The sequence below is a fragment of the Perognathus longimembris genome, chromosome 2 (genome assembly GCF_023159225.1).
Source record: "Perognathus longimembris pacificus isolate PPM17 chromosome 2, ASM2315922v1, whole genome shotgun sequence".
NCBI classification, from domain to species: Eukaryota; Metazoa; Chordata; class Mammalia; order Rodentia; family Heteromyidae; genus Perognathus; species Perognathus longimembris.
This window is the reverse complement of record NC_063162.1, coordinates 36,876,513-36,895,221: the sequence shown is the minus strand read 5'-3', so window position 1 is coordinate 36,895,221 and position 18,709 is coordinate 36,876,513. Positions and strand designations below refer to the sequence as shown.

The following is an 18,709-nucleotide window of genomic DNA, read 5'->3' as shown; positions in this document are numbered from 1 at the left end:
TTTTATGATAATTCTTGGGCATCAATTGGCGAGGGAAAAACACGGTTGAAAATTAGTTGGTAAATTTCAACACATAATTCTTTTGTGGGAACAGAATGAGAAAGACAAAATATTTTGATCTCCAAAAATGTTTTAAATGTTGGTGGCATTATCTTAGTCATGATTAGATAAATAATTCTATTTCAGTTGAACTTTTCTCACATCAATCCTATGAAGCAATGTACCCCTGTTTCTACCAACTCTTGTAAATGGATAATGATTGGCCTTTAAAGGTCTCAGGGTCCAGATCAGTGGAACATTCAAATGCTACCTGATGGCTAAGAAAAGGATGTGTTGAAATGAAGGATATGAAGACAGGGAGGCTTATTGTAGAATATGCAAGGGAATCTACATATAAACCCAAGATTCCTTATGAAAGGAAGGCAGAGGGGGATTTATGATGGTGAACGTGATGTGAGCATGGGGCAGAGAGATTTGACACAGAAGGAAGAAGTGGTAATCACAGGAAGCAGCATGGAGGAGATAGAAATCTGAGTTTCAGTCCACTGACTTTGAAAGTGGAGTAAGCGGCCTTGGACCCAGGAATGCAGCTTCTTAACTGGGGGAGGGAATGAAATAAATTCTCCTGTCCAGTCTTTGGAAGGAGGGTGCTCCGTATGCAATACTTTGCAATTGTTTTTGGACTTCTGGCTTCCAGATATGTAATAAAGTCTATGTATAAGTGTTTTTTTTGTTTGTTGTGATTGTTTCTGCCAAAATATTTGGGGGTACTTTGTAATAGTAAATGTAGGAACCTAATGCATCCCACCCCCTTAACAACTGTTGTGAATGTGTTGGAGGGGGACCAGTTCCATCCCCAATGTCTGCCTGTGTGCTTTGCAGGGTTCCCAGTGTTCACCCACTGTGTTGTGATGGAGTTTTGTTGAGGTGGTTGGTAGGTATTATTGGAGAGGGGAAATCATTGTACAGCCTTATGATTTAATCCTCATTGTTTGCCTGCCTGCCTGCACGCCCAACTGCCTTCCTTCCTTCCTTCCTTCCTTCCTTCCTTCCTTCCTTCCTTCCTTCCTTCCTTCCTTCCTTCCTTTCTTCTTTCCTTCATTCTTCCCTCCCTCCCTTCTTTCCTTCTTTTCTCCTTCCCTCCCTTCCCTTTCCTCCTTTCCTTTCCCTCCCAACTTCCTTCCTTCCTTGAATAGTTGAATAAAGGAGTTTTAATGCAACATGTCAGTTTATTGAGTACAATGCACCTTGTCGAGTCACTCTGTTCATAATTCTTTCCAATTTTCTCCAAACCCACCCACCCTCTCAAAATTAAAAACAACATCTTCATTTACTTGACTAGTTTGGATCCCTGGTCTGTGATCTTTAAGAAAGTTTTCTTAGCCTCATTTTTAGAACAGCCTCTTGTGAGATGGGAGGGCTAGGATAGTCATGGCCACAATTGCATAATAGCCTTCTTTCTCTATATCAGAAAAGCTCTGATACAGTGTTTTCCTTAAGGGAAGCTGTTTGGTATTGAGACAGATTGCTTCAGGCTTATTTCCAAATGATTACTTTTTCCCTAGGTACATTTCAAAAATGGTTCTTTGTTCCTTTTTTAGTGTCTAATGGGAGCAGGAAACTATTTTTTCCCAGATCTTCACTGCAAGAACTTGGTGGGACTCTCCTACACTTAAAAACAAGTGTGGTGATACCACCAAGACTGGGTCACCAAGTTAACCCTCAATCTCTGGCAGTTTTTTTTTTTTTTTTTGGTCAGTCCCAGGGCTTGGACTCAGGGCCTGAGCACTGTCCCTGGCTTCTTTTTGCTCAAGGCTAGCACTCTGCCACTTGAGCCACAGCACCGCTTCTGGATGTCTTCTGTATATGTGGTGCTGGGGAATTGAACCCAGGGCCTCATGTATACGAGGCAAGCACTCTTGCCACTAGGCCATATCCCCAGCCCTCTGGCAGTTTTTAATGATCGTTTTTAATGTCCCTATCTACTGTTAGGGACTAATTTTGGAGTTTTTTTTTTTTTTGCGTTAGCAATTACAATATATTACAAATTAGCAAGTTCTCTCTAAATGCTCTTACACCATCCCAGGAACAGCTTAAGAACAAGGTCTCAGTAACTTACAGCAGTCCTTTTCCACTTCGCACTTCCTGTTTTTTAAAAAATTATTTATTTACAGTCTTTAGTTGTGCAAAGAGTCTCAATTCAACATGGCAGTTTGTAAGTACAATGTATCTCTTAAAAATTATTTTATCTTATTGTAAAGGTGATATACAGAGGGATTACAGTTATTTAAGTAAGGTAATGAGTACATTTCTTGTCTAACTGTGTTACTCTCTTGCTTGTTTTCTCCTCCTTTCCTTTCTGGTCTGACTCCCTACCTCCGTCAAATTGTAAAGTTCATTTCCAACACAATGTCTTGTGAGTATTGCTCTTGCAGTGGTTCACCTTTGTTCTTTGCGTCACCATTTTGTTATTCTCTTTCCTATTCCCAAATCAGATAAATGTATATACAAGACACATGGTACCAAAATAAAAAACTGTGACAACAGCGGATAAATAAAAGGAAAAAAAAGAAAGGAAAAAGAAATAACTTCACGCAGTACATTAAAAACAAAAACAAAACAGAAACAGTAAGTGGGCTAAGAAATTGAAAAGAGACTTCTCTGCAGAGGAACTAAGAAGTTATGTGGAGAAATGTTTAACATGTCTGGCCATAAAAAAAAATGCAAACAAAAACTACTGAGATTCTACCTCCTCCCAGTTAGAATGACCATTATCAAGAAAACAAATAATACTAAGTGAAGTGAGCCAGAACCAAAGAAACATGGACTCTATGGTTTGCCTCATGGGGAATAATTAGCACAGGTTTAGGCTAGTCACAGCAGAGGATCACAAGAGCCTAATAGCTATGCCATTATGAACGCATAAGATGATGCTAAGTGAAATGAACTCTATGTTATGGAAACGAGTGTTATATCACTGTTATAATTATTTTCAACATGCCATGTAAAACCGTAGTTGTGTTTTTTTTTTTTTGTTGTTGTTGTTGTTCTTGTATCCCCTTCCTGTGGTTGTCCCTGCACTATCACTGTCTCTCATCTGAGTACCCTGGATACCGTATATACATGTATTAGAACTAGGGAAAGGAAAGGGAATATCAAAATCGAGAGACAAAGGATAAAAAGACAAATGACTCCAAAAGCAGTTCTTACAAAGCCATTTGGTGTAAACCAACTGAACAACTCATGGAGGGAGAGGGAAAGGGCGAGGGGAGAGGGTTGATGGAGGAGGTAACAAATTGTACAAGAAATGTATCCACTGCCTCACATATGAAACTGTAACCCCTCTGTACATCACTTTGACAATAAATAAATAATTATTCAGAAAAAAAAGAAAGCAAATAATAACAGATTCTGGCAGGGAGGTGGCCAAAAGGAAATGCTACTAAACGCTACTACATGGTTGGTGGAAATGTAAACTGGTTCAACTACTCTGGAAATCAGTATGGAGGTTCCTTAAAAGACTGACCATGGAGTTCCCCCATGACCCAGCACACTTCTGGGCATTTACCCAAACAATCACAAACAAGACCACACTAAAACTACCAGCACAACTATGTTCATTGCAGCATTATTTACTGTAGCTAAGATATGGAATCAACACTGATGTCCCTGAATAGATGAATGAACCAAGAAAATTTCTTGTATATACAGAATGCAATTCTATACTTCCATCAGAAAGAAGGACATTGCCCCATTTGTAAGGAAATTAATTTTTTAATCATATTAAGTGAAGTAAGCCAGGCCCGAAGAAACATAGGCTCCATGGTTTCCCTCATTTGTAATAATTAGTATATGTCTAGGATAGTCCTAGAAGAGGATCACAATAGCTCCCATGTACACATGACCATATAAAGTGATGCTGATCAAATAAACTTTAAAATAAGGGAAGGAGTTTTTTTTTTAATGTACACTGCATCTTAATCAATGTCAGTCCTTCCATCGTGCTTGCACTTCTCTCCCATCCCTTTAAGATGTCTGGTTTCACTTCTACATATGCTCATTGAATATTACTCCTACTTTTGTCTACTCTTCCCCTCTCCATTTGCCTGCTCTCCTCTTGACCTCACCCTTCCCCTTTCCGAACAACACATGCACCTTCCAGATCTTTCTTTCTTTTGCACTTTGTTGAATCTCCATTTCCCTCTCCCTCAGATTTCCTTCCTTCGATCCTTCCTTCCCTATCTTCCACCCTTTCTTGCTCCCTTCCTTTCCTCCCTTCCCCTTCTTTCTTCTTTCTTTTCATGAAGATAGAATCCAGGGCTCCAGCCATAGTGATTGTTTGCCTAGTCATTAGGTAGTAAATTCTCTTCTTTTGAATAATTCAACATCAGAATTGTGAAGATCATATCCATGAAGTCCAAAGGTTATAAAATTCCATGAAAGCATTTGCTTTCTCATTTCAGAGTAGAGATAGTCTTAACTTTTCACTAATAGATTAATTCTAGAACAGTAAACAAGTGAGAAAATTTGGGCTGGGAATATGGCCTAGTGGCAAGAGTGCTTGCTTCATATATATGAAGCCCTGGGTTCGATTTCTAAGCACCACATATATAGAGAAAGCCAGAAGTGGTGCTGTGGTTCAAGAGGTAGAGTGCTAGCCTTGAGCAAAAACGAGCCAGGGACAGTGCTCAGGACCTGAGTCCAAGCCCTAGGACTGACAAAAAAACAAAAACAAAAACAAGTGAGAAAATTCATATGATAGCAGAAAGAGTAACATATAAGAACATAGAAGTATGCATGATTTTGTTTCCTCTATTTTTCTATTGCTTGTTGGAACAGCTGAGAATAAGCTACATGGCTTCATGTCTTTCTACTGCACATTTCTACCAGATGAAGGAAACTATGTCATATAGCAACTACACAGCATCAGCAAGCTGAACTAGATTGTGGAAGGCCTCTAAAAACATTGCCTTCCCCTACCTCTCCCCTCCCTTTTTCTCCCCTCCCTCCCAAGTTAGGAATCAAACTCATGGCCTCTTATGCAGGGCAAATGCTCTTTCCACTGAATCTGTCTTATATTGATGGTATAGGTAAGGAACCTGAAGAGGTTAAGGACTTTGTCCCAGATTACATTGCTGTGTGTAAAATGGAGCTATTATATAACGAGACCATCTTTTGCTTTGAGAACTTAGCCATTACACTATATGGGCTTATCCACTAAATAGTAGGTATACAATTTCCACCTCAGTGCTCCAATCTCTCCTTCCTAACTAATCTTTTTGTCCTCTTCTATTTCTGAGTCAAGTATGCCACTCAAGTATACTTAAGTTACCCATAATGAATGGATCTTTTCTGCCCATTGTACTCAAAATTGTGGTAACAAGAGTTGATATAAACAGCTTGATTTGCAAACTGATCTGTTTATGGAACTTACTTCTGCACATGTTGTTGTTATAGTCTTAATTATACTAATTTGAGACCCTTTTAAATCACAAAATGGACTACTAAGGCAGGATTATAAAATCAACCACAAAGGCATCTCTTCTGTGGAAGCAATAAAAATGTCTCTAAGAAGTAGAACACAATGAAAATCTTTATCAGTTTATCTTTCCTAGTTCAGTTTTGTTAGCTGCTTTGAACATTTATTACATTGTTTTGTTTTCTTTGGGAAGAACCACTATCCTGATAGCTGGGTCTGAATTGTCTCTGCAGCTACAGCCTGCCACTGCTGTGATATGTGTAGAACATTCTGGCTACCTTTGTAATCTTTGTTTTCTTCCATACAATTTTCTTTCAGAGAAGAAAAAGTCATTTTCTTATTGTGTATTTTGTTGGCACAATCGTATTTTGGATTTGGTTTTAAACGTGTCATTTAAAGATGATTTTTAATAGAATTATTATCTTTAGGTCTTCATGTCAAACCCAGAAATGCCTGTCTGATAACTTAGACCTCTGGTTATATACTTCTGGCTTTATTTGTAATTCTGAATGCTTCAGTCAAAAATCATCAGAAATGTTCCTTTTACAATTAATTTTTCCTTTTTCAGTCTTGCCTTCTACTGAAAGTTCAGAGACAAGATGATTTGCTTTTTTTTCTACTTTGCAAAAATGATGAAACAGGGATGGGATTTTTATTTTTTTTAACTTTGACTGCTCCATTTCTCACAACTAGAATTCATCTTATAGAAATGCAAAGATAGTACCACCTTCCCTTAGGTGAAATTCAGAATAGTCCTGAAATGAAAAGGGATATGTGTGTCACTGAAATTTAAGAACAACTGTGTCTTGTGGATAAAACAAACTTCAGCCTTCCAAAGGCAAGAACTAAACTTATCCCACTTAAAATCTGGGAATCTACAAAACTTTATGTGGTTTTTGTGTGCAGATATGCATTAGTATTTTATATTCAAGTATGATTCCTTAATGTTTGTTCTTAGCAACCTGTTTCCTCTTCCCACAGTTGTATTTTTCTTAGAAGATGGCTTTGACCACATAGGAGTCTTTTGAAACAGTAGGTATAAGTTAAAAAAATTAACTCCAGCAAAAATTTGGCAAAAGGAAACAAAGACCTCAGTGAAAAAAGCACCCATATGGTCATACAAACTTTGACTGAGGATTGCTACACCACCAGTGATCCAAGGCAGCTAGTTTCCCTTGGTTACTTTTACTCCTTCTTAGACCACAGCATCTCAAATGTCTGCCTCTTTTTGCTGCTCCATTCTCGTCTTTTATAGGCTGGATTTTCCATTGACATCATGCTATCTACACCAAAATGGTGAGCTCAGAATCTACTTGGTCCTGTCATTCAATTATGTCTTACAGCAGCTGAGGTATCTTGTAATTGCTGAGGATGTCCTTCTGTTGGTTGCTGCCTAGACAATGATTTGCTTAGTGTTCACATATGTATGAGTGTGTGTGTTGATTCCAGGGCTTGCACTCAGGGCTTAGGTGCTGTTGCTGAGCTTTTGTTTGCTCAAAGCTAGCTCTCCACCATTTGAGCCACCTCTCCACTTCCAGATTTTTAGTGCTCATTGGAGATAAAGTCTCCTGGACTTTCCTGATGAGTTGGTTTTGAACTTCTGTCCTCAAATCTCAGTCTCCTGAGTAGCTAGGATTACAGTCATGAGGTCCTAACACCTAGCTTGGTGTTCACTATTAATAAATCCAGTCACTCATACTAATGAAGTGGGTAATTACACTCCTAGGCTGCTTCTTATACACTTGTGGGAGAGCAGGCACATTTACAAATTGGAAGTAACAGGAACTATTCCAGGTAAGGTAAGTGGTATTTTTTTTTTTTTTTGCCAGTGCTGGGGTTTGGGACTCAGGGCCTGAGCACTGTCCCTGGCTTCTTTTTGCTCAAGGCTAGCACTCTACCTCTTGAGCCACAGCGCCCTTTCTGGCTTTTTCTATATATATGTGGTACTGAGGAATTGAACCCAGGGCTTCATGTATACTAGGCAAGCACTCTACGACTAGGCCATATTCCCAGTCCCGGTAAGTGGTTTTGAGAATACTTTTTTAAAAAAATGTAAATCATTAAAAAAATTCCTCTGGCCAGCTTTTTATACTTAGAAAAATATCCAATCATATTCTTGAAACTGGTTTGTCTTACTGTTTCATTAAAAGAGGTTGTCAAGCTTGAGCTGGTGGGAGCAAGTGGGAGCTGGTGGCTTACACTTGTAATCCTCGATACTCAGGATGCTGAGATCTGAGGATCACAATTTGAAGCCAGCCCAGGCCGATAAAGTCGGTGTGATTCTTACTCCAATAAACTACACAGAAAAGGCTGGAGGGGCAAGTGGTAGAGTCTAGCCATGAGCACAAAATGGCTCAGGGACAGCAACCAGGCTACAAGTTCAAGCCCTAGGACTGGAGAAAAAAAAAGGGTTTGTCAGATTTTCAAGTGGTTTTCAAGTGTCAGAGCATTTTCATAGCCAGGGAAAGGCCTGACATAATTCAATCCAGATAAGAGAGGGGGGCAGGGAAAGGGAAAGGAGGAGAGGGAGGGATAGGAGGAAGGGGAGGAAAAGCAGAAGGAGAAGACAGAGACCTTGCTTTTTCTCAATCCTATTCTTGAAAGTTTTTTCTTTTTTTTTTGCCTGCCAACTAAGTACACATTTTTCTTTCTCTCAGATAGATACCTTAATATAATAGCACCTTAGGCTACAATTCGGATCTGTTGATTTTTCTGGTCCTTAGCATCAACCAGAGTTTCTCCTGACTCTTTTCTCTTCCCATATCTCAACAAGGTTATCTAGTTGTAAACTAGGTTCAGATTTTTAGACATAAACACCAATGCTCCATTACTTGTGAGTAGGCTCCTCCCCACCTGTTACTCCTTCCCTCCCTCCCTCCTTCCTTCCCTCCCTCCCTCCCTCCCTTCCTCCCTTTTTTCCTTCCTCCTTTCTTCCCTCCTTCCTTTCCCCCCCTCCCCAACTCAGTGGTACTCAGGGACTTGTGCTTGCTAGACAAGTGCTCTATCACTTGGGTTATCTAAACACCCTTTTTGCATTGGGCTTATTTTTAGGAGAGTTTTTGGCTTTGGGCCACATTCCTCCTCCCTCTACCTCCCAAGTATGGAGAACACAAGGGTGTGCTACCATACTTATCATGGACCTCTGATCAATGGGTAAGAGATGGGGATATTGGAGGGGAAATTTTTTTCCCCATAAGAACTTTGTGTGTTATATCTAAAAAGTCAGAGATTTATAGAATATGAAGGAAAACAAAATTAGCAATCATATGGATAGGAAGCAAATGGAATGGGACTATTATACTGAAAAATCTAGGTCAGCAAAGTTATCTCACTGGAAGGGCATCTTAACTGGAAGGACATCTGTTCAGATGAAAGGTATTAGCTAATTGCACTTATAAATTCTTCATGTTGCAATTTTTGACACTTTATCTTGGCTATCTTTGAGGGCTGCCTAAGATTCTTATTTGATATGTAGTGAAACCACTCACTTCAAAGTTAAATTTCAGGCTTCTTGATGATCCATCATTGGTCTTTCTGACCAAGGAGGGCTGAATAATCAATCGGAGTCTTTTAACAGCAATATCAAAGCACCGACGTTCTTCCTTTCCTGCTCAAGATGTATGCCCTGACATAGATATTTTCACATCTCAAGCCCAGCACTCTGAGTAGCTATTCAGTTCTTACAACAGCTAGAATGAATCACTTTATCAGCTTTCAAAGTCACAGGGAGGAGCAGAATTGCTTATGGAAGTTTCAGTCTACAGTCAGCATATCTAAAATAATTTGTTTGTGTGCTTATTTATTTACTTTGGGATAAAGTCTCATGTTGTATATGCTGGTCTTAAACTCCTTAGCTCAAATGGTTCTCTTGCCTCAGGTTGGAACTTGAGGTGTATTCCATTGTTCTCAGCTATGAAATGATTTAACCTGGAGTCAGAGGAAAAACCTTGGGGATTGATAGAAGCAATGTGGAGGCATCCTCTAAATTTCCCTGGCTTGTCTTTTTCTAACTGTCCTTTGTTCAAGGAAATTGGTTAGAATGAGGAGGGTGGGCTTTAGGAGGAGGGACATAGTTGAGTTGCCTTGCCACTTTCGGTGAGCTAGTGGCCTCTGGAACTCCATTTTCTCAGTAAAATGAAAACATTTGGTAGGACCCACAGTTCCTAGGGCTGGCAGTAGCTTGTGTGGTATCAATGATTGGTTAGAAAAATGTTTTGTGAGATATTTGTTACAAATTCCATTCAAAATGGTCAGGTTTGAAAAATAGTTCTGCTTTTTAAGATTGAATCCAAGCCTGACTCTATGTGAAAGTGTGTTTTCTGAGTGGAAGGCTAGAGAGGCATATTTGTTTCCTAGAGCAGCTGCCACAAACTCCCACAGACCAAGTGGTTTAAAACAACACAGCTTTACTCACAGCTTTGGAAGCTGGGAATCTTAAATCAGGCTGCAGACCAGTTCATACACCTTGTGAAGCCTCTAGGCTGGAGTTTTGTGAATCATGAGCTTTAAGTTTTAGTAATACCAATAGTAAGTGACTGGCCAGGCACTTGAGAACCATTAGCCAATGTGCCAGCTTGTAAGGAGACACAGATGGCTCTTCAAAAGTCAGTGGAGACTTCCAGGTTCTACCATTTCCAGATTGGTTTTGGAGAGACTTTCACTTGCCCTTTGAGGAGTACATCCCACAGTGCCTTTGTAGTAGTTCTTAGTGAAATTATCCATGCAACTGGAATGCATCCTGTTTTGAAGTTTTCTAGGGAGAGTTTTTCTTTAGGATCCATTCCTATAGTAAAGCATCCCACTTCCAGTGAGTTTTGTTCTGAATTTAATATCTGCTCTGGGTGAGCCAATGGATTTTTTTTTCCTGCTTGTGCTTAGAGAAGGATCATGAGTTATATTTCAGACTCCAGAAGTTTTCAGAAACTTGTATTTAAAATGCTCAACAAAATTTACTGCAAGCTTCTTCCATTCTTTCCCAGACTTAAGGCCAGCTGCTTCCTCAACCATCTGTCCCTTCATTGGCTGAGGGCTTTTCACAGATGCTGCCCAGCAGGAAGATGCTCACCTCTCTCCCAGTTAGTGACTGGTCCTCCAGTTCAGTTGCTTGGCCAAAGTCTTCTCATAGATCATCATCAGCATTTGCATCAGTACTGAAGTGGCTGCCAGTAAGAAACTCTTACTGTGTCCAGATCACTGCAATCACTGGCATCACCATGATCATCTGAGTCCTTGGGGAAGCAGGGAATGCATTCTGTGATGACATATGAGCTGGTAAATACAGCCTACTTACCATCTTGTGCCTCTACAACCTGTCTAGCCTCAGCCTTGAGTACATATGCACTTTGGAGTAGCAGCAGGGCTGCAGGATGCTGCACTATGCCTTTTGCCTTGCTTATATCATGAAGTACCAGCTTCCTGATTTCCATCTTCCTGCCCGCCACTGGCTTTTAGAAGTTGTCCAACTGTTAGAGCTCTAGTAGTTTGGCAAGAATATGGTGCACAAGGATCCATTCTCCCTAGGAAGTGATGATTCTTGATGTCTAGGAAAAGGATCTCAATCAAATGGTGAGGCCTACTGACCTACCTTAGGTTAAAGGTGCAGGGCTGCTGGAGGTCTACCTCAACTTGAGCATCCTGCTTTTGTTGCTCCAGGAAATCAGAAGACATCTTATAAAGACAGAAAAAGAAAAAGTTATTGGCCATTGCGGCCAGCTATTGCCCACAGAGCCTTTGAAGTAGTCCTTATTGAGATGATCCAAGTAACCAGGATGAATCCCATTTTAATCTTATAGGACATTTATTAAAGGAATAAAACTCCCTAAATATGAGATGGTGCCAGTCATGACAGCTGTTGATGATACAGAAGAGATGAGACACTTGATGGCTATCTACTCTAATGGACCCGCCAGCAGGGTTCAAGGCATATAACCAGCCCGGAATCCTATAGCCTACTCCCCAGTTGCACACTCAGGAGCAAGTTAGCCTAATTCTACCTCATTCATTGGAAGCCAAAGCCAGAAACTTGGATGCCATGGTATCCTGTGATATCACACAATAGCACCAGATAAATGGATCTGTGGCCTTCAAGTGGTTTTCCAAGAGAATTAGGCCATCTTTACTCCTATCTTCAACCACAACTTTCCAACTTTAGTTTTCTAGATTGGACTTAAGCATAAAACAACATTCAAAGAAAGCTTTCCTCTTTAAAAAAAGTGGCAAAAATTTTTGAATGCTACTCCAAGTTTTAAGATCTCCAGGTATCTTCAGCTACTTCCTCCAGGACTTTGAGGAAATGTGACATAAGGCTTTTTTCCTCTGGGGTCCAGCTAAGAGAGCAAGCCTGATGCCAGTCTTCAGCATTTCCTTCTAAGGTCTCAGTTTGTAACATTGGGGTTGTGGGCTTAGATCCAGCTGTGTCACTTCTCCATATGATTACCTGGAAGTTCAATTTCTTAACACGTGACAGCACTTATCCCTCAGATCTGTGAGGATCCAATGATCACTAGCAGTATGCTCAGCATATGGCACATGCAGAGAGTATGGTGGCTCTCATTTTAGTGAAATTCTCCCACTTCTGCTTCTGTGTCAGCATACTCATTTTCATAATTGCATTCTCTGCAATTATGGGCAGCCTTCAACTGTTTACAAAGTGCTCATTAAAAAAAATCATTCTTCCAGGGGAGAAAAACCTTTAGATCTTATTTCTGGAAAGCTAGGCTTCATTCAGTATTTGAGATTTTATGTTGACTATCTAATGGTTGGAAAGCCATTTGTCCTTCAAATATCTTGTTCAGGATCACTGACTGTGAGAGCCAGCACCTTGGACTGGCTAAACACCAGGATCCACAAGGGCACTTGTGCAGTGAAAAGTGGGTTGGCCTCAGTACTAGATCCAGGATTGTTCTAACTCTTCAGATGTCTGGGATGCAGCTTGGGACCAACAATTCTAATCCAGAGGTGTGCTGAAAAAAAAAACAAAACACCCATACATTACAAGCAGAAACACAAATGCTGTCTTTGATGCAAAGCTGTGGGTCCAGAGCCCAGTGGATCGTATAACCCCTTTCTTTTCAAACCTATTCACTCCACAGAGGGAGTGCCTAGGGGCACAATTTAGGAATAACAGGGTGTATGAAAAATCACTGTGCTAGACTGATTTTGTTTTGCAGGTGGAAATCCAGGCTCAGAGAATTTTGATGTAGCAGGGCCTCCCATGGCAGCTTTTCTGGCCAAAATCCAGATAGAAAAGTTCTTTTAAAGCGAATGCTATGAGAAATTCATTTGTGTGTGTGCATGTGTGTGTATGTATATAAACACACACATATAGGAGAGTTGTATACCTCATTTTTATATTTATCTATGGATGTATTTATATTACATATTGGAGAGTTATATATGAATTTGATTAGAAATATAAATTAGCCTCTTTCGATATTTTCTTGAGTTTTACAAACTTTGACACTCAAAATTTTATGTAACCACCATTACAGTCAGAGTACTGAGCAATTGCAACACCCAGATATACTCCTGTATGACCCTTTGCAGTAAAGCTTGATTCTGCTACAGCCTTGGTCGAACATTGATGTGTTCTTTTCTCTCATGGCTTTCCTCTTCTAAGGTATCCCAGAAATGTCATAACACATGATTAACCTCTGGAGACTGGCTTCTTTCACTGTACTCATCACTTTCTTATTGTCTTACATCTCACTCATATCTGTGTTCTTGAATTTGTTTACATTTATTATATCTGTATGGCAGAAATGTATCACATACACATGTATACATACCATTTATATGTTGTAACATATTACATAGTATGTGTATATATCATTTCTATATAGCATATCTAGAAATACATTCTTTTTTTTTTTTTTTTTTTTTTGCCAGTCCTGGGCCTTGGACTCAGGGCCTGAGCACTGTCCCTGGCTTCTTCCCGCTCAAGGCTAGCTAGCACTCTGCCACTTGAGCCACAGCGCCACTTCTGGCCGTTTTCTGTATATGTGGTGCTGGGGAATCGAACCTAGGGCCTCGTGTATCCGAGGCAGGCACTCTTGCCACTAGGCCATATCCCCAGCCCTAGAAATACATTCTTAATACATAACATCTGTCACATATGTATATATGTATGTATGTATCGCTTTCTTAGCTCCAAGTGAAGCCACATTGATAAATTGGATTCAGTCATGGTAAGAGTATTTATCCATGCAATTTGGCATGTGGTGAGCATCAGATTCTTCTTCCTTCCCCTAGAACTAGTAGTTAAACATTTCTCACACACTACGGGTGCTGTGATCAATGACAACGAGTATCATCAACTTTCAGAATAAGAACCTAGCAAAGGTGCCTGCTTTAGTTTTGGACCTTGTGTCCAAATACTTGAAAAGACAACTTCAGGGAAGGAGAGTTTCTTTTGGCTCATAGTTTCAGAGGTTTCAGTCCATGGTAGGTAGGTTCCATATATCTGGGCATATACTGAGGAAAAAGAACATCATGGTGGTGGGAACATGAAGCAGAAACAATTCACTTTACAGTGAGCAGAAAAAAAAAGGGAATAGAGGAAGGCGCCAGGAAAAGATGTAACTGCCAAGGGCATGTCCCTCATGAGCTCCTTCCAACTAGACATTACCTTCTACATGTGATCACCTCCCAATAATTCTATCATATTATGATCCCCATGAAGGGACTGACCTACTGATTGAGTCAGAGTCTTCAGGATCTAATTACCTCCCAGATCCATCAACTGGCAACCATGCCTCCAATATAGTTCCCAGTTAGTTCATAGCGTACCCTATAACTATGGACACCATGTCCTCTGTTTAATGTTCACTAGGATTTCAGTGGGAAATTCATTAAATATGTATAATTAGATGCGATTTACAATTTTTAAGTTAGCATACAACTTTACCTATTACTAAACTGATATGTAAAAAACTTCTATTGCCAGTACTGATCAACTCACCTTTGTTTTCCAAATGATGTTATTGAGCCACAGGATAACATCAATATTTGCAAGAGTACAAAATTGGGTAGTTAGTAAATATTTGCAAACCTTTTATTTGGCCAGTTCAGGGATATGGTGACAAAGATGCTCTGTGAAGCCTGGAGAGGGCCATGCTTTAAACTTGCTGTGATCTGATCAAATATTTTAGTTTTATCGACTTTCTTCTTTTTTGCTTTGCTATGCACTGGCACCCCAGGCATTAGCTGGAAGTGAATTAAAAGGCCCCAAAGCCGTGATTCTGCAGTCAGCATGATATTAGAGTAGAATTGATTAGCTGGAGGTGTTTGCATATTGAAGCAGCCCTCCTACCTATTCTTTTCCATTTTAACCAAAGAGACATGTATGAAGCTAGCTAATGCCCTTAAAGGATTTGATCCCTCTGCCTATGGGGCTTCTGATTCAGAGATGAATACTTAAAATCCATAAAAGGGAAATCATAAATAAAAGTAAATATGACAGAGGTGAAAAACAGTTTTAAAAACGCATTAGAAACTATCTTTAGGCAGTATGAAAAAAAACCCAACAACAACCAAATTCAGACGTAGTAAGGAGAGGCTATTTGAGAAGACGCTTGCAATTGGGGAAAAAGGACTATTCCAGCCTTCCAGTTGGGAGAAAGGAACTACAGCAATATCTACAGATTTCTCAAAGATCAGGCAGAAGGAAGGGTGTTGTTTGGTTTTAATAAGCAGGGGAGGTAAAGAAGCCTATAGGGAGTGGGATCTGCATATGATTATGATTGGACATCTGAACTGCAAATATCTGAACTGTAATCTCCCAGAAACTTCTTTAAGATCCCAAGGCTTACCTAAGGTTAAGGGTAGGCTGAAATTCAGGGACCTGGAGAAGGGAAGCCTCTAAAATTTGGGCAAGTTAGAAGGTATTTTGTCCAGACTAGTCTGTGGTGACAAACAGTTCAACCAATGACTACCAAGGGTTGTGTCATACCTGGTCACTAATAAGTTATCTGTGAGTCTCCTATATATCATATAAAGTTATCCATTTCTGAGGTAAGAAGGTATGGTGGTAAGAAGGTATGGTGATACTTCTTGATCATCTCTGTTTTCCACAAGCGCAGGCATCTGGTCTAATTCATTGTTTTTTTTTTTTATCATTTAATGCAGTCCATGCTATATTCTATATATTTTCTCTTCTGTGGGAAACTACAGAATATGAAGCCTTATTGGGTTGGAGATAATTAGAAACAACAAATTAGGAAGGTGCTCTGTTTTCCATTTATTTGCCTAAAAATCAACACATAGTTTTACAAAGACAAAAAGAAGACTTTCCTATCCCATAGCTGTATAGGGTAAATTTCCCTCTCTCCTTCCTTCATCCCTTCCTTCCTTCTGTCTTTTCTTGCTTCCTTCCTGATAAAGGTCTCACTATTTTGACTAGGCTGGTCTCACATTTGTTATCCACCTAGGGAAGAAGAAAATTCCAAGTGCTGGGATTACAGATTAGTGCCACCAGTTTCAGGTAGGGGGTCATCCAGTCTTCAAAATAATTTATAATTAAATTAGAGACTCATATATATATATATACATATGATATATAAATGCATATTTGTACATGTATTTTTCAGAATACTTGTCTTGCAAAATATATCATGATTTGAAATTAACCTTATTATTTAATTCCATTGAGTACTCAATTTATTATTCAGGAGATATGAGAATCACTATTTGGAGCCAGTTTAGGAAGACACAATCAGAGAGTCTCTGATCTTCAGATGACTAGTAAAATCTGTATGTGGGATACGACTCAAGTACTAGAGCACCATTTGTGAGAGAAAGAGCCCTGAGTTCAACCCCTGGTACTGGCAAAAAATGAACAAAAACTTCCACAAACAGATAAAATCTCTAGTTGTAATCAGTGTAATTTGCATGTGTATATGGAGTAGATCTGAAAAGGATCTATTCTTGGTCAACTTGGCCTGTCTTCTCTCTCTTTGCACCTGCTACTTCATCTCCCAATTGTTCAGGAGAGTACTCATTGGCTGCTGCCTTCCTCAAATGAGCCAAATACCAAGATGACCAAATGAAACACCCTGCCTTTCTCCCTAGGTAAATAGGAGATAATGGGCAAAGGAAGAGAAGCACAAGGGAAGCCCTTATCCAGTAAGGTCACAGCAGATAAGGGCTCTCTGTCACACAGGAGCCAGCAACATGAGATTCTCATTATGCAGACATTTACAAAGCAGTGATTAGAGCTGCACCATGCTCCAGTGTCATTTTTGTCTTCTGGCAGCTGTGACGCTGTAGGTTTGAATGAGTTATTAGCGCAGCAGTGGAGACTGCAAATGCTTTTGTTTTGTATTTGGCTGAGGTCACCCTGTGATCATGGCAGTGTGGGTCACCTGCAATTTTTTTTTTCAAGGCTTCATTTTGGCTGTGAAACAATTTTACTTTTGACACATGAGAAATGGGTCAGTGCCTTCAAAAGGCAGCAAGGCTTTTGTAGACATATCTTTTGGCAGTGAGAAAGGACTCAATTACTACTTCACAGCAGTGAAAAGTCCCTGATAAGGGCCATTCTTAGCACATCAAGGGAAGACTTTTCCATTTTAGCAAGGTCCTGCTGTAAAAAACAAGAATTACTGGAGAGTTCATACCAGATGATTGTCAGCAACAGAATATACTTATAAGACGTGGATTTATGGTTAGAATATTCTAACATGTCTGCAAATGGGGCTGACCACGCTCAGTCTTTTCAAAGTTTAGAAAAACATTCAGACTTCTTTGGTGTCTTAAAATGGAGCAAAAAGGGAATCATTAGTACAGGTTTATGCTAGTCACAGCAGAGGATCATAAGAGCTCAATAGCTATGCCCTTATGAACACATAAGATGATGTTAAGTGAAATGAACTCCATGTTATGGAAACACGTGTTATATCGCTGTTGTAATTATTTTCAACATGCCATGTGAAACTGTAGCTTTTTTTGTTGATGATCCTCTTGTATCCCCTGCCTGTGGTTGCCCCTGTGCTATCACTGAGTACCCTGGATACTGTATATATTGGTATTAGAACTAGGGAAGTGAAAGGGAATATCAAACTTGAGAGACAAAGGATAAAAAGACAAATGACTCCAAAAGCAATACTTGCAAAACCATTTGGTGTAAATCAACTGAACAACTCATGAGGGGAGAGGGAAAAGGGGAGGGGGGAGAGGGGAATGAGGGAGGGGGTAACAAATTATACAAGAAATGTACCCACTGCCTTACATATGAAACTGTAAACCATCTGTACATCACTTTGACAATAAGTAAGTAATTATTCAAAAAATTGCCCATAAACAGTTTATATAATACCAGTGATTGCAATACGCAAGTCACTGGTATTGGGGAATAAACCATTTGGTGTGCTACCAACTAAAAACAGGGAGAGCAAACAATTTCAAATCCTTGCACTTAAAAAGAATACTTTTCAGTCTGGAACACTGGTAGATTCACATGTTCATGTACAATTTATGAAAGGAGACCTGAGGGAGGGGCTTCATCTAGTTTTTTTCCCTCCCAATGGTAAACTCTTGCATAAATATACATCTTACATAAATATACCACAAGTGGGAAAATGACATTGGTACAATCTACAGGGATTTTTTTATGTTGGCCCATTTTGTAGCAGTTGTATGCGTGCTCCTGTATAGTTTGAGGTAATTTCCACATCTATACATTTATTTAGTTCCCCCAACAATCCACATAAAGAGGTATCCCATCACTACCAGGCTCTTACTGTTCATACCTCACAATCCCATCCAGCCCTCTTCCTACTTGAATCTCTGGTAACTGCAAATCTGTTCTCCATCTATATAATTTCATTCTATGAATGTTATTTTTATTTTTTTATTTATTTTTTGCCAGTCCTGGGGCTTGAACTCGGGGCTTGAGCACTGTCCCTGGCTTCTTTTTGCTCAAGGCTAGCAGTCTACCACTTGAGCCACAGCGCCACTTCTGGCCATTTTCTATATATGTGGTGCTGGGGAATTGAACCCAGGGCTTCATGTATAGGAGGCAAGCACTCTTGCCACTAGGCCATATATATTCCCAGCCCTCTATGAATGTTATATAAATGGAATCATGCAGTGCCTTTCAAGACTTTAAAAACACTTGGCACAGTGCCTTTGATGTTTATTCAAATTATTGCGTGCATCAATGCTTTGCTTTTATTGCTGAGGATGATTCTATGGAGTGACCATACCAGGGGTTTATTTCAGTCATGTCTGATG

At 39.7% G+C, this 18,709-nt stretch overlaps 1 pseudogene; it reads right to left on the bottom strand.

Moving 5' to 3' along the window:
- The window catches only part of LOC125343920, a 58,393-nt pseudogene that overhangs the window by 27,390 nt on the left and 12,294 nt on the right, over nt 1–18,709 (bottom strand).